Source organism: Papaver somniferum, chromosome 8 (assembly GCF_003573695.1).
Source record: "Papaver somniferum cultivar HN1 chromosome 8, ASM357369v1, whole genome shotgun sequence".
Lineage (NCBI taxonomy): Eukaryota > Viridiplantae > Streptophyta > Magnoliopsida > Ranunculales > Papaveraceae > Papaver > Papaver somniferum.
In genome coordinates, this window is record NC_039365.1 from 18,004,711 (window position 1) to 18,032,363 (window position 27,653).

At 38.6% G+C, this 27,653-nt stretch overlaps 1 pseudogene; it reads left to right on the top strand.

Moving 5' to 3' along the window:
• Nucleotides 1-27,073, top strand: part of LOC113305195 — a 45,194-nt pseudogene extending 18,121 nt beyond the window's left edge.
• The last annotated feature ends 580 nt before the right edge of the window (nt 27,074-27,653 follow it).

Here is a 27,653-nt window from a genome sequence, read left to right on the forward strand (position 1 = left end):
GCAAGATTAGAACTCCGTTATTCAAGGCAAAAATCCAACATATTTCAGTTAAGAGTCACATTGGATTAGCAAAATATGTACAAAAGAAACAAAATATTTAACTAAGAAACTATCTACTAGACTCTATACAAGAAAATTTGGTTTTTTAATGGGATTGGACTTTTTGGGAAAAATTTGGTTTTTAAGGGAATGAACAACATTTGGTTTTTATGGGAAAAAGCCTTTTGGTTTTAATGGGAAAAAACTTTTTGGTTTTTAGGGAAAAAAAGGCCAAGCCCACTGTTGGGTTTTGGAAAAATTGTTGTGAAACAGAGCCCAACTTTCGGCCTAGAGTTTGGGTACACGGCCCACTAACGACTTCAGCAAGCCCAGAAACTAATGAAGCCCAGCTGAGTTGGAAGGTTCAGTTAACCTTGTTTAGGTTGTTTGTTGGGTTTTTGAAACCCAAAATTTTGATAAGGACAATCCCACAGTTAAGCTCAAATACAAACCCAAAAGTTAACTTAAATTACAAGCCCAACAAAAAAATGGAAAAAATTATTACAAGCCCACAAATTAAAAATGGAAGCCCACAGGTTGGGTTCTCTTAATGGGTTTAGGCTTACTTGCTTAAGCACACCTGCAAGTATACAGGGTCGAATGTAGCTAGTGATGGGAAGAAAGGGAAAGTCCTCAGGGACTTGGAGGGTGCAAATGTTGTTTCTACTTTTCTAGTAACAGTGGGAATGAATTTTGTGTTGTGTTGAAACACAACTGAGATGTTTTGGTATGTGACTGAAATAGTGACAGAAAGTAAAGGTAACAGTGGCAGGGTACTAAGGCTTCAAATCCACCATTTTACCTATGCTAAGGCAATCTCAGTTCAATACTGCTCTTGTCCCTTGTTAGTTATCAGTCAGCTTCTAGGCTTTCTGACTAACTAGATGGAAGTGGAGGTTCTATGCCTGCTGCTCATCAAAGGGTTGGGTTAGAAAGGAGGCTAAAGGCACTAAGATAATTCTAAACCTTGTGATAGTTGGGGCTCTCACACTGCAACTACCCGCAGAGAAGCCACTTAGGTGTTTTAACAACCTAAAGGATGTTCTTTGATTAAGACTATCCTAAACATTTCAGCACAACAAGCACAATATCTAGCTTGGATTGAATTAACAGAAGCATCATGATTTCATCTCCCCCTTAGCAATTAAACTAGAACATGATGAATTGAACAACTGAAATTTAAAATGAACTGATATTGAAAACAAAATTAACAGTTGAGGTCGCGGCTATTCCAGGCCTCTTGGTGGTGCTCTGGCTAGTCCAGGCATGCCCACAACAGCACCAAACACCTTCTATTTATACCCAATTTACATAATTAGGGTTCATACACCCAATTCCCAAAAATACCCAAATACAGTTGAAATTAGGGTTTGTTGAATCTTACCCATACTTCTCTGATTTGCTTCATAGCCTTCGACCCATTCTTCTGCTTCCTCCCATGCTTCTTTGGTGCGAGTTGGTGCCCTAATCCTTACCCCTACTCCAACTAATATTAACCTAATTCTTCGTTGAGAGGAGAAGGTGAAGATGTAGGCTGATAATAGGTGGATAGAAGAGTGATGGTGATGTGTGAGGGTTTGTTTACTCGAGCTTTGCTCGAGTTGGTGGAGGCAGCAGGAGAAGGTGGTGGGAATGGTGGTGCGGCAGGGTATGGTGGTGTTGCAGAGGGTGAGGGAGAAAGAGAAGAAGTCGATGGAAAATGGATTGGGGTGCGTTTGTTTTGGGTATAGGGTATTTGGTACTCGGGTGTTGAGCGGGTTTAGCAATTGTTGATGAACAACGAGGATGCGACGTTGGATGCGAAGATGATGGATCGATCTAACGGCGAGACAGAAGGAAGCGAGGAGCGACCGTTGGATGCGGAAGTACAACGAAACTGACGGCTCAAGATGGAGTTAGGTGCTGTAGTGTTTGACAGGAGCTTCAGACTTCGATGCACGACGATGAAGCGACCGTAGGATGCATCTGTGGATCCAATCTGACGGCTACGAGCTTAGGCAGGCTTTGGGCTTGGTCTTGGACTTAGGTTAGAGTTTGGGCTTAGACAATTCTGAGCCCACTTCTTCTTTAAGAACAAATTCTTCCTTCCAAGCCCACTTCTAGTTGGTCCGGCTCTTGCAAACACCATTCTTCGCTGCCTTTCTGCGGGAGTCTTTGTCGTTTCTTTGCTCTTTTCACTCCGTGAGTTAACCAGGCTTTATTTAGTACCTAAAAATGCAAAATTAATTAATAAAAATATTTATTCTTGAAAACAAAGAAAATACAGAATATGGGATAAAACTTAGAATTAATGCACAAAAGATGAGTTAAATGCCAAGAAAAATATGTAAAAATATGCACTTTTTAGCACTCATCACTACCCTGGCAGGCCAGCTGGTTCTTCTTCAGTATATCGCGGCCCAAGTTAATCCCATGGCCCTGACTCCATGAATCTCGCTGCACTCAATTAGCATGCTCCCCGGATGTTTCTGCCCCTATGCTTTTAACTAGCGGATGATTACGCCCCACTGAGCCAAGACGAGTTGGCTCAGTCAACTGAATTTCTAGCTGATCCAAGCCACGGACTCGCTGATTTTTCCACCCCATGCTGATTAGCCTTGCAGATTTTTCAGCCCCACTGTGGGATTAAGTAAACTACTTGGGCTTGGCATTTTACACTAATTTGTTTGGGCCAACCCTTTGCACACTTTTGCTTAGTTAATTTCATGACCGTAGAAGAAGTTTATGGAACATTCCAGGAGGCATGCAGGGCCAGTTATTACAGGAGGCATGTAGGGCCAGTTATTACAATTTATGTGAGGAGACATGCAGGGTCAGTTATTGCAATTCATGCCTACCTCGAAATTAGAGAAAAAACGGAAATTGGTAACATATAAATGGATGATTTACAATCCTAAAAGGTATGCAATCTTTCCCAAAAAATTATCTGTGAAAAACCTAAGCTAACTTAAGCATCGGAGGATTTTTTACAGGTACCCCCCCCCCCTACACTGTTCAATTGGAGAATAAAAAAGGGGATCGATCTTCAACAAAATCATCATCAAAATCGTGTTTGGGGTAGAAGTAATTTTACCATACAAACAAACGAGTTATTGGATCCTCACAAAGAGAAGTTTGTAAGTGCATGGGTAAACCATTATAAACATTATGACAATAAAGCCACAAGCACGGTGGGGTCGTCTCCATATCGGTTCAAAAGTAAGTTAAATGGTTGTGATGATGGATTTGTTGTTGTTTTTGAATCTATGGTTGAATATTTCAAGCGTTAGACTGATAGAATTAAAGGGAGTTTGAAAATATCCGATCTAGAAGGCTTGTCGATTACAGGGGGAACCCTTAGCTCCGGGGAATACATTTTGCGTTTCCCAATGGACAATCCTTAAAATTATGGAGCAAGTGGTGGCTTGGGAGAATAATGATATTCCACTGGGAATTAGATGTAATTGTCCCATAAAGACGGCTTTGGGTCTCCCATGTAAGCATATGGTATCCAATTATCCCACAAGGATGATTCCGATCGAAGATATAGATCCATTTTGGAAACAACTAATATTCAGCGATCCATTAGCCAATCAAGGTCTTGGGGACGTGTTTTGCGACACCGACGCACACAAGGAACTATTTGAGAAGTATGTTTCTTTATTACCGGCACAAAGGCAACTTTGGTTGCATGAATTGTGGAAATTCGATCGTCCATTTACTAGAGATGATATTTTTGAACCTACCAAGGTGAAGGGCAAGGGTAGGCCTTCGAACAAAACAACGAAGAAAAGGGAAAAGGCGGAAGCTAGGAGAAAGGTTCAAGAGGGTCCACAATTGACTCCTTCAATGCATAGAGATCTTTCGGGTTTTGAAAAGTTGAATGAGTTGTATAGGGAGTCGAAAAATACGACTACAAACAAATGTAAGAGAAAGGAAATGAAAAAAGGCGGACCAAGACGAGCTAGTGAAATGAAGGTAAAATGCCCCAAGAAGAAGGTGGTTATTGCATCCCAAGAAGGTTCAAAAAGAAAAGTCAATAGTGGAGTCAAAATTAAAGAACTGGTTGTTCCATCCCAACAAGGTTCAACAACTAAAGAAGGCAGTAGAGTCGAAAGGAAAGTTGGTAGTGTAGTTGGTATAAAGCAATTAGCGAGAAGCCGAGGTAATGATGTCAAAGGAAAATCACCATCGGTCGAACCATCGCAAATAGTTGTTAATGGTGAAAAAAAACGGTTTATATAGACGTAGGATCGGGTATATCACCTCCTATAGATGATGAAGGTAATTATATCTGACCTACATACACAATATACAAAAATTGCATGCACTTTTTACCACATTTCATTCATGACTACGTCAAGTTCACCGACGATGTAGCAGGCAACGAAATTGTGGTTACCATGTGTTCGTAGATCAACTTGTACCCTTTGAGGATGCAAGAGATTGGAATGTAGACCAAATTACTTATGTAAGGCAAAAATGTTTGCTTGAATTACGTGGTTTCCCCGAATTCTACAAGCCTACGATGATAATCGAAAGAGATGAAACGGAGGCGGTGCTAAATGAGAGGTTCCAAGCATTTGAACGACGTTTAATGAGAAACGCTACATTGACAAGAGAATATTGGATGAGAATGTCAATATATGGATATCTACTTGCCAACTGATTCCATTTAGTTATTCATTTCATCTCCTATGCATATAGGGTTACATACACACCAGCAAGACGTATCTTTACCGAAGATGAATCAACAAAGATAGTCACCATGGGGTTGGTGTACATGAACCATTTATCGGCCTCCAATTGAAAGAAGATTTCCCATTACCTCCATTAAAGAGGGGACACGGTGGTGACAATTAAATGTCGTTGGGTTTGTGTGCTAGGTTCGAAGAAAGATTTGAATTATGGAAAGCATTGCAATTGTCGAGGGATGCGCCTTGTATACTAATGACTTCCGATGAGGATGACTATGATAATTCCGATGATGATGACTATGAGTAATTGTGGTGTGAAGGTTAGTGATAATATGATAACAATGATTTTTGAAGGGTGGTGATTATATGAACCTTTGTATTTTGAATGTGGTGTGAACCTTTGTATTTTGAATGTAATGTGAACCTTTGTTTCTGAATCACTCATTATAAATGAACATTTTAAGCTAGTTTTCTCATATGTTTAAAAAAATAATATTTGAATCATTCATTACGGTCAGGTTTTAAGCTAACACGACCTAGCCGTTTATCGAGAACGGATGGGAATACCTAACCGTGACCGTAACAACGGCTGAGAGACCTCACCGTTTAGGTACTAACAGCCGAAAAACCCAACCGTGACTATAAATCTGCAGAATTACGGCTGGGAATCCTACCCATAATGCCCAATGAACTGGTAAATTACTTTTTTCGCAGAATTACGGCTGGGAATTCTACCCGTGTTTATGGGAACTGTCAGGTTTACGACTGTTATTTTAGGACGTAAAACAATATACGGCTAGTAATTCTAGCCGTAAATACATTTCACGATTAGTTATCCCGGACATTTTTTACTCTGGATTGTTAGTACATTTTGTACTCGGCTAGATAATTAAAACACTAGTATCCATTCATTCAAGGTAAATTAATATCCCATTACTAAAAACAAGCTAAATCCATGCAAATATATAACCAAATAAAACATACTAAAACAAAGTCTTGAATGATAAAAGCTAAGAACACTTAAACAAGTACATAAACCGCTTATCCACTACGACCAATATTCTTGGGAACATCCTCAGAAGATTATGAAGAAGAACTTTGGGGAGTTAGGGAACCACTCATCCAATCATCCTCATCGTCAGTATATAAATCATCCCTCATTGGATTATGTAACTCCTGAAGCCTGAGAAGCAGTGTTTTTTGTTGGTCACAATCCAAATATAAAACCTCCTCGATGTTACAGAGTAGTCCCCTGGCTATCCAGTTAGCTCGCTTGACCATCATCGTAGCAATGTCACACATTGGAAGCTCTTGGGATTCTTTTTCCTTTTCAGGGTTCCTAAAAATGGTGAAAAACATATCAGAGTTATACGGTTACGGTTAGGAACCAACAACAAACCATTCGTGTTAGACAATATCGTCTGGGATGACTGAGACATCCTAATCATAATTAAAGTCTCGGCTATGAACAATATCGTCTACCTAACTGTAATCATTAAACCGGCTAGGAAACATGAATAACGGTCAAGAACTAGTGTTTATGGTAAGAAAATTCCCATCCGAAAACACTCAACCTCAAAAACAAATAAGCAGACACAGGGCGTTTTACGGTTGGGAAAGCTCCATCCGTATAAACATATCACGGTTGGGATATCTAAATTTAACGGTTGGAAGTTCGTGATGTCCCAACCGTTAGGTTGAAATTACGGTCAGGACGATATGATATCCCAGCCATAAACTCTTCAGAAAAGCATTTTGAAAAACCCTAAACTCATCAATCGAACCTATTTTTTCAATCTAATGATAAAATAACTGGTGGATTTTTCAATTCTTACCTTGTAGGAGTCATTTGTGGAGGATCTGCAGGTGTTTGAACAGATTGGTTCACCACATGAGGATTTAGTGTTTGGAGAGATTGGTTCACCACATCTCCATGAAAAGGAACATCAATAACTTTTCCTGATTCAGAATGAGGGTTCAATCGGCCGGATCTTGTCACTCTTGGTCTTACTGCCATCTTGAGAATTAATGGAGAAGAGAGGGGTTTTGATGTTTGGTTTTTGAGAGTTTTTGAGAAGAAGGAGAATAGAGAAAATGAATGGATTTTATTGTTTGCTTTTTATTTAGGATTAAGATTAAGATTAAGATTAGGTTTTGATTTTAATTTATTTAGAGAAAAGGGTAAATCCGACTTTTCAATCACCTAAAATCCCCCTACCGATAATCTGCCTCCCTAAAGCATTTAAGCCCCCAAAATGGTCAGTGGGTTAAGCCCCAATAACAGAGTTATTTTTTTAGCGATCAAATCAACTGGAGTACTGGACTACTGTCAAACCTGCAAATGTCCCTGACAAATTTTTCTCGCAAGTATAACCCGACAATACAGTAGTTCAGTGATCTCTTATCACCCACTCGTATTTCAGCCTTACAAGCTTGCACCAATGCAAACAGCCAACTTCTCTGAGATAACGAAAGACTTACTTAGATTTTCTCTACCAAAAAATATAGCCCATACTACAAAGAGGTTCCTGCCATGTTTATGCCACAAAGAAACAAGGGGAGCACTTCGAATTAACAAGATACCAAGACCAAATGCATAATCCAACAAACTCTCTTTTATTATCTTAAGGGAAAGATACAAAATCAGTCCAACCAATGGACTCACAAACTCACTCCCTACTTCAAATATGGTTCCTCAACACTTGAACTATTGAACAACCCACTATAAAAGGGTTCTCTGGTTATTTATACTGCCAAGAACCAGGGAAAATCTGTGTGCAACTTTGTTGCATGCCCCATGAACAACCATCTGTCCATGGGCAGTTCCCTAACTGCCACAACTTACTTTTTAACTGCTAGCTTTTGTGCTGGCACTCTGAAAACGCGACAAACTTGTCTTGGACGGTTAGGACATGCCAAAATCGGTTGCAAAGCCTCTTTGCAACCGTATCTAACTTACTCACACGCTTGGGCATGCTTGTGATGCACACACACTCGCATATGGCACTTGAACTCAGGTCTCGCAACATCGCAACGTGCAGCTCCGGCCATGTCAATGTTTGGCATGCTCATGCAACTCATCTTGCACTTATGCCAAGCCTTCAACAATGGTTACGCTTCACTCACTCTTGGCCTATGCCAAGTATTTGGCAATGGTAATGCAACATGCCACTTGCATGTCTGCCAAGTATCTGGCAATGGATGTGCAACATCCATCCCAGCTGCATACTTAGATAATTTGGATGACAACATCCAAATACCATGCCACTTGAGTCTTGAATTGCTTAGTTCATCTTCATGCTTCATATGCATCACTTGCATCTCATTTGGCGAGCAATAATCATCAACGGCGTGTTTGGCATCGCCATTGATGCACATGCACAGTCCAAGACTTGGCCAAAGCTTAGGATCATGCCAAAGTCATTCCATGACTTTGAAACTCATCCTTTATTCCTTCCTTGAGATGGGATAACTCTGAATAAGGATATCCAACACTATCGCATAATGTTGCATGTGCCAAGTAACCTTTCTTGTCTTAGCCATCTTGGCACTTCATCATCGGACATGCAGCTCCATCTGCCAGGTTACAGACTCCGTAATGCGTCATGATTATGCGCCACTATGCGGGCCGGTCATAGACCTCCCCCACCCAATATGTTCAACGTTCTCGTTGAATGCAACATCATTTCAGCCTCTACTGAACTTTCCTTGGCCTTGTACACATCTGAGCTACTTCTCAGAAATCAGCAATTTTGTTTGACCTTCAGCCTTGCCAAAACTTTTCTTCCTAGTACTTTATGCCGCCACTTAGCTTGTTTGCCTTGCCACTGAGACCATGAATTCCAGCATCATTGTCACATCGTCGACTATGATTCAATCTCCACTTCATTAACATCTCAACACCCAAATGCTACTTGCAATCTGTTGCTATGCCTCTTGCATCAGAACATGAATTTTTCTTCAAGCCATTCCGTGCCTAAGTGTACACGCCAAATAACTAACATATCAACCTGATATGTATAACTTAGCTTACTTGCCTTCAATTCCGACTGACATTGCGCCTTTGCAATTCAACAGACCTTACCATAAGTTAAGTATTCTTCAATCATTTTGCAACACCCTTGTGCAAACTCGACTGAAATGCATGACATTAGCCATGACTTAAGATACTCTGGGCTCTCCGCCGTCATCTTTTCCAAAGAAGTATCCTCTTCACGCGCCTTTGAAACTAACAAGTCCTCACTTGTTTTTTCAAACTGCTACGCTTTAATGTAGCGGAAAAACAACAACATGCTCTTCCTAACCATGAGTTACTCTTAACTCATATGCTGAATGGACTTATATCTTCATTCTTGCTGCGTTACTCTATGTAACTCTCCCAACAGCAAACTTGCCTGTGCCACCAACTTCAAAACTTTCTTGGCATTGCTCTCAGTGTTTCTTATTGCATACTTGGCTAAGTATACTTGTAGTTCTTCCCCAATGAACTAGCTTTACATTAAGCAAAAAGAGACAAGGTTTTTGATTAAATACCACCTTCATTCATTACACTAGCCTTACATAAGAAACATCGGGATTCCTTCCCATTTACACCGTTGGCCAACCCACGGCCTTACTGAAAGAAAACAACTAAACCAAAGAAAATACACCAGCTAAAGTGTGCTATCTTCAAATACCATAAGATCAGCAACACCCAACTTAAACTTCAAACAGAAATAGCAAACAGAAAACATGACAAAGTCTCCATACTTCAGCAACCTTGAAGGTTCAGGCACTTGCAAACAGCAATGCAATGCTCGTGCCTCATACATGCGCTATTCACAGCGAACAAGGGATGCTAAGATCCATAAGATATCCAAATTCCACATGAATCTCAGCTAAGCTTTCTTCGAACAAACGGACAGGTGCAAACTCACTTGCCTTTCCCGTGTCACACTTCATGTCAACCGGACTAACTTTCCTTACACCTTTCACGAAACAAGGTGCACTTGGACATTGTATGAAAATCCCACCAAGGTGAGGCATCAATGTTGCCCCTGCTTGCTTGAAAAAGTTGTTTCCAAGGATCATCTCAAAGTCATTGAGATGCATCACTATTATACTGACTTGGCCACGCCACTCTCCAACTTCAACATTTGCCACAGCCATCCCCTTGATTGGATTAGCAATATCATTCACTGTCTTCATGCAGTGATCATCCTGATATACTTCCAAACCCAAGTACTCTTCCATTGACAAGCTCATAACAGTGTCCGAAGCACCCGTATCTGCCATGCCCCAGAGCCGATGATTGTGTATGCCAACTTTCACATAAACCAGGCCAGCGCCACTCAGCCTACTATTTGTTGTTGCCTTTTGTGCTACTATGTTGCATAGTTGAATAGGATTAACATGCTCCACTTGATCAGCTTCTTCTTTCTCGCCACTACTCTCAGTGACTATTGCGGACAATTTTTCTCTCTTAGGACAATTACGCGCAAGGTGAGGACCCTTGCATAAGAAACAACCACCTTCTCTGTTCTTCACGGCTTTGCTATCATCCCTTTGATAACTTTTTTCTTTAGGCTCAGAACTTTTCCTACTCCCATCATCCTTCTTATTTTGGCCTTTATTGTCCTTGCCCTTCATATTAGCATCAGTTGAGGTATTAACTGATCTAAAATCAGCAAGGCTGTCCACAATTGCAATGGCTAAAGGTAGGTCTTTTGCACCCTTCCTTCACACTTCAGCCTGTGTCCATGCTTGCAAATCAGAAGTAAAATTGAAAAACTTGTCTTCTTCCGACATGTTACGAATATCTAGCATCAGAGACGAAAACTCTTTGACGTATTCCCGTGGTGTACCGATATGCCGTAGCTTACGCAAGTTCTCTCTGGATAGCCAAGCATCATTGCTTGGTAAGAATTGACCCTTCAATTCTTCTCTCATGGCATCCCATGTCACGATTCTCGGACGACCATCTGTAAGGTCATCGTCGGTTCTAGTTCTCCACCATAACTTCACATCATCCTCCAGGTACATGCTTACGAGAGTAACCTTTTATTCTTCTGGGGTTCTGGCAGCCTTGAAGTATTGGTCCATGTTCCGCATGAAATTCTCCAATGCCTTCGCATATCTTGAGCCAGAAATTTCCTTAGGTTCCGGGAATTTAATCTTTGTAAAGTCACTACCACTACCACCTGCAGTATCCTGATTCGAACCAATCATACTCACCCTCCTTATCAAGACGCTTAACTCATCAGTTAGCTCTTTAAATGCACCTGTGTACATGGTCTTATCAGCAGCGATTTGGCCTTCCATATCAGCAGCATGCTTGTCCAACGCTTGGATGCGAGCAATTCTCGTAGCATCATAATTAGCATCATTAGGATGGCGCACCTCTTCACCAATCCTGTCTTCCAAGTCCGCTACCCTATCAGTTAAGGCATCCATCAAACTCTTCTTACCAGCCATTACGATCTAAAAATTTTCAGCAACTAAAACTCAAGCAAAACAGAGAAAAAATTCCAAAACAAAGCCAAAACAGAGCAATCTGTGCTCTGATACACGAACTGTCACACCTGCAAATGTCCCTGACAAATTTTTCTCGCAAGTATAACCCGGCAATATAGTGGTTCATTGATCTCTTATCACCACTCGTATTTCAGCCTTACAAGTTTGCACCAATGCAAACATCCAACTTCTCTGAGTTATGCAACGTAAGACTTACTTAGATTTTCTCTACCAAACAATGTACCCCATACTACAAATAGGTTCCTGCCATGTTTATACCACACCGAAATAAGGGGAGCACTTCGAATCAACAAGATACCAAGAACAAATGCATAAGCCAACAAACTCTCTTTTATTAACTTAAGGTAAAGATACAAAATCAGTGCAACCAATAAACTCACAAGCTTATTCTCGAAGCCTACAGCAAACTCACTCTCTACTGCAAATATGGTTCCTCAACACTTGAACTATTGAACAACCCACTCAACAAGGGTTTTATGGTTATTTATACTGCCAAGAACCAGGGCCAATCCGTGTGCAACTCTGTTGCACGCCCCGTGAACAGCCATCTGTCCATGGGCAGTTCCCTAACCGCCACAACTTACTTTTTAACTGCTAGCTTTTGTGCTGGCACTCTGAAAATGAGCCACACTTGTCTTGGACGGTTAGTACATGCCAAACTCGGTTGCAAAGCCTGTTTGTAACCTTCTCTAACTTGCTCACACGCTTTTGCATGACTTGTGATGCACACACACTCGCATCTGGCGCTTGAACTCAAGTCTCGCAACATCGCAACGTGTAGCTCCGGCCACGCCAATGTTTGGCATGCTCGTGCAACTCAGCTTGCACTTCTGCCAAGCCTTCAACAATGGTTACGCTTCACTCACTCTTGGTCTCTGCCAAGTATTTGGCAATGGTAATGCAACATGCCACTTGCATGTCTGCCAAGTATCTGGCAATGGATGTGCAACATCCATCCCAGTTGCATACTTAGCTAATTTGGATGCCAACATCCAGATACCATGCCACTTGAGTCTTGACTTGCTTAGTTCAGCTTCATGCTTCATATGCATCACTTGCATCTCATTTGGCGAGCAATAATCATCAATGGCCAAAGCTTAGGACCATGCCAAAGTCATTCCATGACTTTGCATCTCATCCTTTATTCCTTCCTTGAACTGGGCTAACTCTGAATAAGGATATGCAATACTATCGCATAATGTTGCATGTGCCAAGTAACCTTTCTTGTCTCACCCATATTGGCGCTACATCGTCGGACATGCAGCTCCATCTACCAGGTTACATACTCCGTAACGCGTCATGATTATGCGCCACTATGCGGGCCGGTCATAACTACCTTATAAGAAATGCAACAGGCTGATTAACTGCAGAAGGGTTTGCACGTCAGAGGTTCAAAGTGCATTTAAGGTAACAAGGAATATTTCCACGGTAAATAAACAGGAAAACACTAAAAGCACTGAGCACCACATAACGCAAGTGAAATTCAAGGTTGAAGAATAAAAAGTGGACTGGAGGGTTCAATTATTGAATGGTCAGAATTGAGAAGTCAAAACTCAAGAACACCATTGCATTATGTTTATTATGTCTATACTCTATCATTGATCGAATCACCCCTCTTTTGTTGGAACGAAAGCGCCGCAATGGCATTCATTCTCGACATATATTCATCTGGTCAAGAACATCATAAACTTTTCTTCTTCGATTGAGGAAAAATAGATAAACTTTTGGAGTGCAGCCTGGTTGGGTGTTAGTGATCTGAGAGTAGGTGGATAAAGATCAGTGAAAGATCTTGCTTTTGCATGTTCATGTAACAACTTTGATTCTTTTAACCGGGGTCTATGTATATGATGGCAGAGCCGATCTTGTAATCAACGACATGCATTGATTCCCTAGTTTTCATTTTTGTCCAAGTAAAGTACTAATTCATCAGAAAAAGTTTGCGTTTTATTCGATCATTTATCAATATTAGAGAACATTTCTTACAAACTGATCATGACCATGGCCATTTATACACCAAATAAGTCTCCGCTGCTAAATTATAGCCATATAGACCATCCTTTCGAACATCATATTCGCAAGTGCCACCGCATCTATCCATATCCCTTTTGGCTTTGAAAACTTGATATCCTCCTTGTCTAGGCATACCATTATGGTCCCACCAAAAGTTACACCAAAAAAGTGTTGTATCCCAAAAATTGACATAAAAATCCCAGGACCAAGCAACATCAAAAGCCGGACTACGCTCGCCTAAATCATTATCCGCAGATTTGCAATGATAGGTAAGCATTGTATTTGGAGATAATTTGTTCCTTAAGATTACTGTCGTCGGATCGTGATGAGCTCCAAAGCCATCCGCTACCGATGAAAACACAGAGAAAATTGCTGAAACAAGAAGGAAGAATATGGCAAATACATGAAGACCACTGCTAGTATTACCATTGATTAAGAAAGAAGCCATTGTTAGAGGTTGGTTTTCTGCTCTAAATTGTATTGATTTTAAAAGTTTGCATTGGAACTAGTGTAACTAATATAGGATAGATCAAAATATGTTATTCCCGGTACCGCCCTTGTATAGATATACGGGAATAAGGGTGAAGTTCGTTATAGTGGGATCCGGAGTTTTTATCTGCATAGAATAATGTATGGAAATATGGGTGAACTGGTGAAGTTAATTACAGTGGGACCCGGAGTCCTTAAAATTTTCTCTTATCATTTCTCGTCGGTGAAACTGCTTGTTCGACTTATTTCCTTTACTTTTCCTGTTTCTCCACAAGCACTAGTACTGGTTTTTTTACCTTTCGAATCTTCAGTGATATATATCAACTTGATGTCGATAATAAGGATGATGATGGTGTTTTTGACCAATCTGATGTTCCAATTTTGATTAATTTTGATGGTTATGTGTTGTTTAGGTTATTTGATTCATTAATTAATAAAGATTGATTTTATTTGCTATTTATTTATTTTACGTCTGTTCATATGACTATAATCATCCTAACAAGAAGATGGATCAGGCAATTAAGGTGGTAACTAGTAAGCAATGGCGGAGAAGAAGACATAGGCAGAGAAAATCTAGATCATGAAAGTATCTCGTGAATTTTATTTGCCTGGTTAAATTGGGGCCTATGCCACTTAATTGGGGCCTATGGATTTCCTCATCAATCCAATAGAGAATGATAAGGGGTGTTTAAAAATTATAAAAATACTGAATTAACCCTTAAAAAAATCTTAATTATTATAACACAAATACAAACACTAAATCATAACTTAATTAACAAATCCTAATCAATCAAAACTCATTTTATTAATCAATTTCAATCAAAATTAAAATTAAATCCTAATCAATCACAAACAACAATTAAAATCTAATTTCCTTTTGTTAAACAAAAAGAAAACCCAAAAACAGACAATTCAAGTGATTGAGTTAAATCCCTTAAAAACATTCCATCTAAAAGATACTTTACAATGATTTACCTCTAAATCTTTAAAATTCACTCATCAAGTTTTCTGAAAACCCACCCAGAATCGGTTTATATGCTCGCCATAGTAATCTGATTCTTGCATTAATCGGTTTTTAATGTAAACCTTAATAACCCGATTATGGGTTGATGTGATGAACATCAACTACAATCGGGTTACATTAGTACACACATTAACCGATTATGGCTTCTTGTTCGGATCATTTTAGACCATATGTACTCCGATTGTGTAGTTGAAAATCTCTGTATACCAACAATCATACTACATTATCGTTAGTATAAACCGAAACTGAAAAAGCTGCAGCAAACTACCTCCAGAATCGGACTTTATAAACATTTTAGAAGTCCGATTCTGTTACAAATTTCATGAGTCCAACTTACCCAAAAAAAAGAAAACCACTTTCATTCATTAAGCTTGGTTCAAGTTTTCAAAATACAATATAAGAAAGCGACAAAATATAAGCATTTGGTAGATCAAGTTTTTAACATAAGGAAAATAGTCATTCCAACAAATGGAGACCATCGAATTGATCCGGCTTGATCAATTCCTCCCATCGCCTCATGTTGGCATCGTGTTTTTTTAGCCACTCCTTGGTGACCTCAGTGACCTTGTTAAACTTATCTACCGATAGTAATGGACAATCATCACGTACTCTAAGACCGATATAATGTATGTTGTTATGGTTGAATAAAACAATTCTGCGATCCTTAAGCGATTCATCCCAAATGGTGTATTTTGGTGCGTATGTATAACATGATCCCTTACCAAATAGATGAACAACGCAACTCCACGTTTCCGCAAAGAGATGACCACATAGAGGCATCTGCATCCAATGCTCTCGGGTAATTGGTCCATTCCCCTTTGGCCCTTGTACTCTAGTAACCATTTTTTCAAAAATCACTTATTTTTCTTGTCTTGTTTTTCCTTCCTTCATCATCGATATGTAAAAATCCTTGTCTTCTTCACGTACAGTATGTCCTTTGTCCAGTGACTTTCTTGTTTTCCACCTCTCTCACAAACAAATTACAAATGATATTTACTTGAATGACGGCCTAAAACTAATGCGCATTTAATCTCCCTTGTTTATAAACCATTGCTTTGCATCGTCTCTATCTTCCCATTCCAAATCGGTGAAATAGTGGGCAGAGGTATCGACACCCAGCAGAAATACGGCTTCGGGTTGATCTTCTTCAAACTCCACAACAATGTACAACAAATATCAAAAAGTTGAGGATTCAAAATCGGTTTATAAGTTACAGTCGATTAAACCGATTATAAGTAATCGGTTTATATGTGCAACTATAAAGACCGATTAAAGAATTGGTGGAAAATTTTCAGAGTCTACAATCGGTTCACGTTCCGATTTTGGTGCACATTTCTCCTGGAACTCCAAAATCGGATTACATATTAATGAAAAAAAAAACGATTGTCAACTTTGTGTATTCTACGAGATTATTCAAGGGAAGAAATCGGATTATGCACATCACCAACAAAAACCGATTCTCGTCACGTACCCGTCGCGCCAAAAATTTACTACAATCGGTTTATTTGGTGATGAACAAAGACTGATTCTTGAACCCAATTTGGGTATTTTTCCCAGATCGGTTTATAGCATGCTATCGAATAAACCGATTCTGGGTTAAAGTTTTGAATTTTTTTCCTTATTCGGCAATTTAGACATGCAAATACATGTCTGTAGATCGTTATAACTCATACCTGTTTATTAGAAGCATTATCATCTTCTTCCTCCCGACGAAATTGTTCTTGTGCTTGAATAATATCCTCAAGCATTTTTTGGTTGTCATGCTCTTCTTCATTCAACAAATTATCCAATTCGGTAGGATCGAAATCATAATAATCTGATGCACCTCCCTCTTCATCACTACTAGAGTCTTCATCATCAGTAAATTCTTTCATTTTGCTAAGAAATTCACAAACCCTAGTTTTTCCTTTTTTCCCTCTACTTCTTTCCCTCCAAACCTTTAAAAAGAAAAATGAATTTCTACTTTAATCCAAACATTATAATCCCACTCAAACACTTATTAATTTAATAAATATTAACTTAATTAATCATCACTAATTTAATAAGGGCATATTAGGCATTAATATAAATACTGGATAAGAGGCTTCTACAAATTACTTCCTAACGACCCTATTTTTTCATGTAGTTATACGCCCCAATTAATTGGCATATGCCCCAATTTAGACAAGTTTAGTTAGACGGGGACAGTGTAATGTGTTTCTTCAGTATGCATATCTCACGATTCTCACCACGTCGGATTAGTCATTGGTGAATACCGAGAGAGAATATCTACTGACCATTAATCATTAAGAGTAGATTAGGTATTTTTGTTTCATAGGTAATTAAAATTTGACTTACCGAGATTATTTCACTTCCAACGAATAATTCCTAAATCCAAGGTAAAAAGTAGAGTACTAAGATTCCAACTGTTCTTCCTTCTCTCTTCCTCTTCCTCTTCCCTTTCTCAAAAAAAAAAAGAAGAAAAACCCTAGAGCCGGCTTGCTCAGATCTGGTCCTTTTGGACCAGATCTGAGCAAGAATTTGTTTTCTTTGAAAGTTTTTGATTGTTGGTAATTGAATAAGATATTTTTACATCGTTTTTGGTGTCTGTTGACATATTTCTTCGTCGTTTTGGGACGATTTTTCTTCGTCGTTGTGGGACGAGTTCTTCAAGTTTTAGTGGCCGGTTCGTGGCTTGCTATTCTTGATTCAAAAACATCAACGATTCATCACCACATCGTTTTGTATCGGCATCTGTGTTCGTGTGGATAGACAAATTTATGGGCAAAGTACTCCTTTGTATTAGGAGCATCTCTTATTGAAGAAGAAGAATACAATCAGATTAAATTGTCGGATCTTAATTCCGGATTTACCATCATCTCTCCCTTATACATAAAATTATTTTGGATATCTTTGTTGTTTATCACTCTTTCTCTTCGCGACCTACTGATAAATGATGTTTTTATTTGTATTAGGGTTTTGATTATTTTATATTTTGATGTTTTTGTTATTCTTGTAAGCAGACATGTAATCACGATTTTGATTTGAACGAATTGAAATATGTTGATTGTCCAAAAAAAAAAAAAGAGTATTAAATATCCCTTAACCTATATACAGGGATACAACCAGTATTTTAAGAACCGGACCTGACCGGCCGGTTGGACCGATAAATCTATGAACCATTGAAAAAAACAGTCCGGCTTCATATTATCCCACTAATATGTAAAAAAACCCAATGAACCGGGTAAACCGGGCGGTCCAACCACTGGCCCACCTACCCAGCTGCGTTTTTGCCGGTTCACCCGGCTGTTTTCTATCACAAAATTTCCACGATACCCGTACAGATCTTCAACTAGTTTCATGAATTTTACTCTTTTTTAGATTGTTATTGTATTTTCTTTTTTCTTGAGATGTTCCATTGTAATTAAAAGATTACCAGAAAGATCATGCTTTTAAAGATCTAATCCATAATGAAATCAGATCTATCATGGATCAGATCGATTCTTCGTCAAGGAAATAAAAAAGAAAGTCCCACCCTAATGAGAATAGATACTTGCAATAAATCTCTTAAAAATGTAGAATGAATGAAGAAGGAAAGAAGGTCAGTTGGATAATCGTTTCTGTTGTTTTTGTTTTTGTTTTTTCTGAACAGAGTATCATGTTTTCTTCTTTATGTGAGGAGAGAGAGAGCGCGTCAAAAAAAAGAAAGTAGAATCTGAAACCATCGGTGGAAGAATTTGATGGGAGGAAACTTGAAATATTAAGATTTTCATATGAAGTCCTTGCATTATCAACATATATATACTAACCACCATCATAGATTTGACTTTATTATCTAATTAATGTTAGATAGGTATTTTTATCCTGGCGTTTTTAGGGGCCACTCAAAAGGATTTAGGGGCCATCAATTTATACCCAGCCAAAGACTCTAGTTAAGGGGTACCCTATATGATATTGAAGTTACATAAATGCCCTTCTGGTAAAACTGTATAAAAACCAAATCAAAAACAATTCTACTCATTTCAACTCTTCTTCTTCCAGTTTCATATTATCTTCCGATTGTGGAAGAAAATTTTTTTTTCCTCGTTCAACTGAAACATCACCGCGAATCGTAAAATCAAAACATCGTCGATTCGATTATAAAACAATGGATAAGAGAAATGAAACCCACAGACCTAGAACCAAAAATGTTGCTCGGGGTATCGATCCAAACATTGGAATTTTAGCAAGAAATAAAGAAATTCTTGCTGCAAATGAAGAAGAACGCGAAGAACGCGAAGAACAAGTACCCGGCAATGTAGTCGGTGGTGGCGATTCCGAGACTCAAACACTTCGTCAACTTCAAATGGCCCCAATTAGGTAAGAATCTATCATTTTTGGGGTTTATTTCGCTTTAATTCGTCGAATCGTGAAAAAACATTTCTAGGGTTTTCGGTTATTTATCCAGATTCGGACGATATGCATGCTCATTTACTTCCGAATGTAGTTGTGTTCTTCATTTTTCAAGAACATCGACAGTATTCGGGAGAAAGATTTGATGATTATCTGCCGAATATTGGTGGCCATATCTTCCTGGATACAAACTGCTAATAATCGGTAGTTTAATGAATTTTTTGGCTACCGAATATATTTAAGTAGACACAAAGTATTCGGAAGAACACTCACTACCGAATGTATATATTGAAAAAATCTCAAAATTTATGATATAGGAAAAATCCCATTTTGGGGCCAGTATTTATTCGGAAGACAATATAATGTTTTATACCTCCGATTGTGTAGGATAAAATTTTAGAGTTTCTGAACTCCAGTTGATGAATATTCGGTTGTAAACGTGTTTAGTTATATTCCGATTGTTTTTCATTCGGAAAAAATATGTGTCTTCTTACTTCCGAATTTGCACATTCGGGTTATAGAGGTGCACTTTTTCTTCCGGTTGTGTAGGATGAAAAATTTACAGCTTCTGAACTCCAATTGATGTATATTCGGTTGCAAATATGTTTAGTTAGCTTCCGATTGTTTTGTATTCGGGAACAATATGTGTCTTCTTACGTCCGAATGTGTACATTCGGGTTATATTTCCATACTTTGTCTTCCGATTGTATAGTTTGTAAATATTGTTCCTTTCTTTGTTGTTTAGACAAAGTCGAGAAGGGAGGAAGAAAGTGACAGCTAGTGCTAGGAGGGAAAGGAGTGCCAAAGATAATTCAGGTGCTCAACAAAGCGAACAAGAACAAAGCAGTCAACAAGGAGTGCAACCAACTGTTGAACAACAAGGCAGTGAACAAGGGGTGCGACCAAGTGTTGAACAAGCCGCTCAACAAAGTGCAGGACCAAGTGTTGAACCAGTTGATCCAGTGGCAAGAGTATAAGAAGAAGGACAACCAAGTGGTACCCAAAAAGCCAAAAAAGGAAAAGATGTTGTAAGGAAGGATATTGCTAAGAAAGCATCACATCTTGTCCCTCAGCACTTGAAGAAGAAGGGTATTCCAGCAGGCACAATCCTTGAACTACCAGCGGATGGAGGAAAATTGCTATTTGGATACAAAGACTCATGGGCCAGAGAAATATATGAAACCGAGGTAATAAAATTACTATTTTTTATTAATGTATTGTCTATGTGTTATATCGTAATACTTGTATTAATAGGATCATCAAGATGCGGTCCGTCTACTCAAACCTACCGCCGCACCAACAAAAATGCTTGCGTGGCCTTTATCCGGTGAATGTGAAAGGTTCAAGACAATTGTTGCCAACTCGGGGTTAGCTAATGCCGCCGAGAATTCATTGTTGGAACATGATCGTGTGGACATATCGTCGTTCGTGGAGAGAATGTATCCTGACACCGATACTTTCCATATGCCGTTTGGGGAGATGACGATCACCCCGGATGATGTTGTGCAGATTCTTAACCTTCCCGACCAAGGCACAGCTGTGAAGTTTAACTACACAAAGCAGTTAAGTTGGGCACAACTTTATTCTCTAACTAACAAGTGCTTAGGTTGGGATGAAGAGACAACAACAGCAGAGTTTAGGAGGCATGCAAGTTACAGAACAAGACAGATCAACATTACAGCTTTGATGAATATGTTTCGAGGCACCTTGGAGAAGGAAAAGAATGGAACGTTAACTGATGAGCAAGTGAACCACGCTGCCACCGCATATCTCCTTTGTGTATTGGGATGTGTCATATTCCCCAATACTTCTGGCAACCGGATCGACGCCAACCTTATACAACTTTTGGATCCTCTCCTTGAAGTCGGTGACTATTCTTGGGGCACGGCATGCCTAGCATTCTTGATGGAAGAGTTGAGAAAGGCTTCGAGGCTAGGAACCTTCCAAGTTGCCGGGAATGTGGCTCTATTGCAGGTTTTTTCTTTAACTCTATAACTCACTCTATAGTTATTCAGTAGACAATACATATGATGCATATCCATAACTCCAAATGACGCATATTCGGTAGGAAATTATCCATCTCTTTTCCCGAATGTTGGTTATTCGGTGGTTAAGTACTTAGTTTGTTTTCCGATTATATACAATCGGAAATATTCTTTTGATATTAGAACCGAATATACGGGCCAGAAAAGCTATAGGTTACTGAACTCCAAATGACGCATATTCGGTAGGAATTTATCCATCTTATTTTCCGAATGTTGGTTATTCGGTGGCTAGGTATTTAATTGTTTTCCCGATTATATACAATCGGAAATATTCTTTTGATATTAGAACCGAATATACAGGCCAGAAAAGCTATAGGTTACTGAACTCCAAATGACGCATATTCGGTAGGAATTGATCCATCTTATTTTCCGAATGTGGGTTATTCGGTGGCTAGGTACTTAATTGTTTTCCCGATTATATACAATCGGAAATATTCTTTTGATATTAGAACCGAATATACAGGCCAGAAAAGCTATAGGTTACTGAACTCCAAATGACGCATATTCGGTAGGAAATGATCCATATATATTTTCGAATGTTGTGTATTCGGTGGATAGCTACTCAGTTTTGTTTCCGATTATATATAATCGGAAATTATGTTTGGAAATTACTACCGAATATACACAATCTATTTACTAAAAATTGGTTTCTTATGTATATAGGCATGGATCTATGACCACTTCCCTATCCTGAAGTTGGCCGGAGAGAACCCGGGGTGGTGCAAAGGTACTCCTAGAGGAACAAAGTATATATTTGAAGACAACCGTTCTAGGACAAAGGATAAGCAGTTGATTCGTATGAGGGAGATTTTGGACCAATTGAAGGCCTCAGACGTATGCTTTGATCCATACAAGGAAGATCGAGTCAGTGGGCATATAAACGTTCGGTCGGACTTGTCCCTTTATTTTGGACCATTGTGGCACCCCACAGGATATGTGATGTATAACCCCTCTAGGGTGATGCGACAACACGGGTATATACAACATCAACCTCTGGAGAAAATGGGAGATTACTACAAATTGGAGTTGGAGTTGTGTTCTTCTAGTGGTGACAATCTCACGATTGTTCACACAGGCCCACCTACTGTTCTTGATAACTGGGATAAGAGGAATGACTTCATTATCGACACTGGTAGACGAACCATCCGAGGTGATGAAAATTCTCCAGACTATATGAGTTGGTATAACAAGGTATCACATCCTTTGGTTATCCGTGAAATCAATTCCAACACTACTACGGCGGGTTCAAGTTATAATTGTATCATCAAAGACAAACCAGCTGGTTATGATAGACTGGTGCGTGTTCTTATATTTTTGTTCATTTTATATTATTCCTATAAATCTTAGGTAATTACCGTTTGATGTTATGTCATTACGTATAAAAAACAGGTGAATAGGTTCAAGCGTGTTTCCAAAATGTTAACTGCATGCTTGAAGAGCGGAGATCCCATGCCAGCTGAGAAGATCAAAGAGGCTAGAGATCTAGTTGATAATATGGATAACGAAGATTATGCTGCCCAGTTTGGGGAGAAAGTCAGGAAGAGGCATCAGCCCAAGGTGGCAGTATCAAAGACGGGTAAAAGAACTCGAGCTTCATCGAGCGCTGAAGCTGCTCCAACTGAAGGTGCTCAAACTGAAGGTGCTCAAACCCGTGGTCGTGCATGACTGGGAGGTAGTCACGGTCGTAAAGTAAAGAAGAGCAGATAAATGACAATGATTTTTGTTGTACATTCGGAAATTTGTTTGCGTAACTAAGTTAGACAAGTTCAAATGACAATGATTTGTGTGGTATATTCGGAAGTTTTGGTAACTAATTTAACTTCCGATTATTTCAAAGACAAAATTTGAAAAGTATAAGTTTTTCCAAATTATGATTTTTGGGCCATCGTACATTCGGAACTTTATAAAAAACCTATCCTCCGAATATCACAAGTTCAAAACAAACCACGCCATGGTTCCAGGTGGTTCCAAGGGCCCATATTGAAGGTTAGACATCCCATATTCGGAAGTTTTGGTAACTAATTTAACGTCCGATTATTTCAAAGACAAAAGTTGAAAAGTATAAGTTTTTCCAAATTCTGATTTTTGGGCCATCGTACATTCGGAACTTTACAAAAACATTATCTTCCGAATATTACAAGTTCAAAAAAAACTGTTTCCTGGAACCAAACAACACCATAATCGGAAAGAAAGTTGACTCATAAAATAACCGAATATTAAAATCGTTAGGCTGTTTAACAAAATAATCTACCGATTTCGTATAATCGGCTAGTTTTTATATTAATAATACTCCGATTACATCCATTACATAAAGTTCAAACGGCCTTAACCTTACAATTTCGTCAAAAGCACCTAAATCCATACTCCTAATTGACCATAAAAGTATTAAAACAGATCATAACTTCCAGTGACCATAGAAATTGTCCCTCTTGATTTTGTAGCATCCTTCATGTTCAAATCGTTTCCCATAGAGGTCCACATACCGGCGATCCGCAAGATTTCTCTGAAATTACGAATGAGTAACAAGTTAGTACTAACTTTTGTTAATGTGAATTGGAGTTACAGAGATACTTACTCGTTTTTCATACGTCCACCAAGGAAAAGCGTTCCTAACAAACCGTTCCTCATCTTCAAGTTTGTCAATATCCTTATCTAGCGCATTCTTTCTCATCTTAATGTCATTGGATGATCTTCGAATTCGATTACCATCTAAGGCCTCAAATACCATTAAGATACGGTTCCATATCTGCTCTTCGGATTCCGATTTGTGGAGCTTGTGAACAAGATCATGAGTAGTTACCACAAGCCACGCTCTATAAATAGCACAATCTTCTTCTTCGGCAAAAGCAATATCCATGTTTTTTGTTATGAAAATTAAAACTGAAGAGAGGAAAGAGTTTGGTGCAATTGGGGTGATAGATATGAGTTTCTTTATATAGGTTTAGGGTCCAACGGCTCTTTTTGTTTTTCCCAAAAACTCCAACGGCTAATTTGACGAAAGTTGAATGTGGAGAAACCAATAACCGGTAGGTATTGGATTTAGCATATCTACCGATTATGGTAGCTTTCAAAATTTGAATTTGCGGCAACTTATAATCGGTAGGTTTTGTAATATATTTAACTCCCGATTAACGCTGAATCCAAAACACGAACCAAGAAATACTGCACCTCGTACAATCGGACGTCTGGCAAAAATTAAAACTGAAGAGAGGAAAGAGTTTGGTGCAATTGGGGTGATAGATATGAGTTTCTTTATATAGGTTTAGGGTCCAACGGCTCTTTTTGTTTTTCCCAAAAACTCCAACGGCTAATTTGACGAAAGTTGAATGTGGAGAAACCAATAACCGGTAGGTATTGGATTTAGCATATCTACCGATTATGGTAGCTTTCAAAATTTGAATTTGCGGCAACTTATAATCGGTAGGTTTTGTAATATATTTAACTCCCGCTTAACGCTGAATCCAAAACACGAACCAAGAAATACTGCACCTCGTACAATCGGACGTCTGGAAAATATTTTGGCCTCCGATTGCATTCGGTGGGTAACAATGTTATCATATCCTCCGAATATATAAGGGTAATTTCGCCATTACGAATTACGCGAGATAAGGGCTGGCTACATTTTCCCTTTGGGTGACCTTTTTTGTTTTATTGTTGGCCCCTAAATCCTTTTGAGTGGCCCCTAAAAACGCCAGGATTTTTATTATTGAAAGATTATTAGTAGTTATTACTTATTACGGTATATATTTGACCCAATGAACTACCGGTTAAACCACTTGTTAGTCCATTTGATCCTGATCCAGTAGTTTTATCGGTTCGATGACTGGCCCGATTTTTAAAACATTGGATACAGCTTAAGAGGATTCTATTAGGAAATATTAAAAGAACCCAACCACCTTAAAATTGTGCTTATATAGTTCTAGCTAAATTAGGAAACCAAAACTATAAACAAACCGACAAGAGCAGAAAAGGAATTAAAACATAATAAAGAAAGCTAGACGTTTTAGGTAAGTGTTCCTACGGAGTTGGTGTCGGGATCCCAAAAAAATAAGTGCATTCTGTTTATCACAATTGAAATAATACTAAGTGGTTTTTGGTTTAACGTGGAATTCTATTATTGGGGCTTAAAAAGTCTTGGTCTTTTGACCATTTTGGGGGCTTAAATGCTTTGGGGAGGCAAACACTAGATGGGGAGATTCAAGTGAATTAAACGTCTGATTTACCCTCTCCTTTAAAAAAAAATAAATCAAAACTTAATCCTAATTTTAACCCTCTCCTCCATTTATATTCTCCTTCATATCCTCAAAAACTCTCAAAAACCAAAATCAAAAACTTTTTATTCTCCATTGATTCTCTAGATGGCAGCAAGACCAAGAGTGACAAGATCCGGCCGATTGAACCCTGATTCTGAAACATGGCAAGTTATTGATGTTCCTTTTAATGGAGATGTGGTGAACCAATCTCTCCAAACACTAAATCCCTGTGTGGTGAAACATAGCTGTGATCAGATCACACATTAATTTGGCGAGGTGGAACATAGCGTTACAACACAGGTACCTGCATTGGAATTAAAGGGACATATGGCCATGGAGCATTAGGAGCAGAGGATGCGGAGTGCATGGCGGTTTGTGAAGCTTTAAGCTGGGTTAAGAAATTACAGTTTTCAAAGATCCAGATTGAAGGAGATGCAAAGCTTGTCATACTATCCATCAGCCGTCAATCCTCGCTTATTCAATGGGAAAATGGTAACCTTATTAAAGAGATTAAACACTTAATTTCTAGTTTTGTTTCTTGTTCTTTTAACTTTACTAGTCGAGATGATAATCAAGTGGAAAATGCAATTTCCAAAACATCCAAAGAAACTAGACAAATCTGTGAGAGTTATGGGAATTTCAATTCCTCTATTTGTAACCTCCTAACAGGAGACCACAATGCCTTCAATTAATAAATTACTTTCTTTATCAAAAAAATAATTGTATAATTAATAAGATGTTCATTGATTTTCATTGGTATTCAACGAATTTAATACCAAAAAAGAAAATATAAAAAAATTACAATATATAAATACAAATATATGGACTGATGCTTAATTCTTAATTGTGGTGGTCGATTGGGCATTAATTAACTACGGGAAACAAGAATCGGTTTTTCAAATAAACCGATATGTTTGGTTATTTCACTAATGAATTTGGTGTGGTTTTGTTGCGTGGTAGGTGTTCCTTTACGTTAACCCGGAATGTAAGTGGTAATTTGAAGCTCTCTAAGCTGGCATGGACAGCCATGCACAGGAAGCAACAACAAGAAGGTAATTGCGTGGGCTTCTCCTGTTGTTTAATAAATTTTGGGCCATGGATATGAATAATCATGGAACTTATAGTACGATTCAAGTAAATTGGCAAGCCAATTTGAATTCCAAGTTACTAATTTGTTGTCTGTGAAGTATGGCGTATTTTTTGTGTGACTGATATCCTTTATTTTATTGCTTGCAGGACATCGCTACAGATGCAGTAAAGAAGAGGCGTCGTGTTACCAAGAAGCCCTACTCTAGGTCAATTGTTGGTGCTATTCTGGAGGTGATTCAAAAGAGAAGGGCCGAGAAACCCGAAGATAGAGATGCAGCTCTTGAAGCCGCTCTTCGGTATGATTTTGTTGCTTTCACATTTCTTAATCAAACATCATAGACTCTGACATTGAAACTTGATGTTTGTTGACGTAGTTCTGTATTACTGATTTTGTATTGTGTAGTTTTTTCAGTGAAATCAATGAGAGAGTTAGGAAGTCCAAGGATGAGAAGAAAGATAAAAAAAACAGAAGTAATGTCTAAGACACAGAAGACTCAAGGTAAGGTGGCCAAGGGTGCCCAACCAAAGGGAGCAAAACTTGGTGGTGGTGGTGGAAAGCGTTAAGCAACGTTCTTCTGCTTGAAGAGATACTGGGAGTTATGTTATTGCTATTTTTAGACAAACCTTTATTTTGTTATCTTGCTTAATTTTGAATACAGAGGATCCAATCGGACTACATTTTATATCTATCCTGTTTGTTTCTCGTTTTTGATGGAAATGCTAGATCAGACTGATAAACCAAGTGTATTGACATTGTTGGGTTTAGATAAGTTTCTCTATTTCATAGTTTTTCATGCTGATTTATCCTTAGTGTGGGGATGTATTTATGTTGTACTTAGGCAGAGATTTTTTTACGGAAGTTCCAACTTTATGCCTAGAGGGCTTGCTAAAATCTTTTTAACACATTCAAGTTTTTTAAGGATTTGAGGCAAAGCTCAACATAAAAAGGTTGGAAGCTTCGGTTATACATTTGTAGGATTATCACCTCACTCTGCTTAGTAACATGGAATGACTTGTATGACAACCTTGATGACCATCACTTTTTAGTTCAAAGGAAAGGCAGTTGAGAACACGAGGTGTTGAAGGGAAAAGTTTATTTTGTAAGCAACAAAATCTTTTATTGCCTCATTTAGCTTACATGATC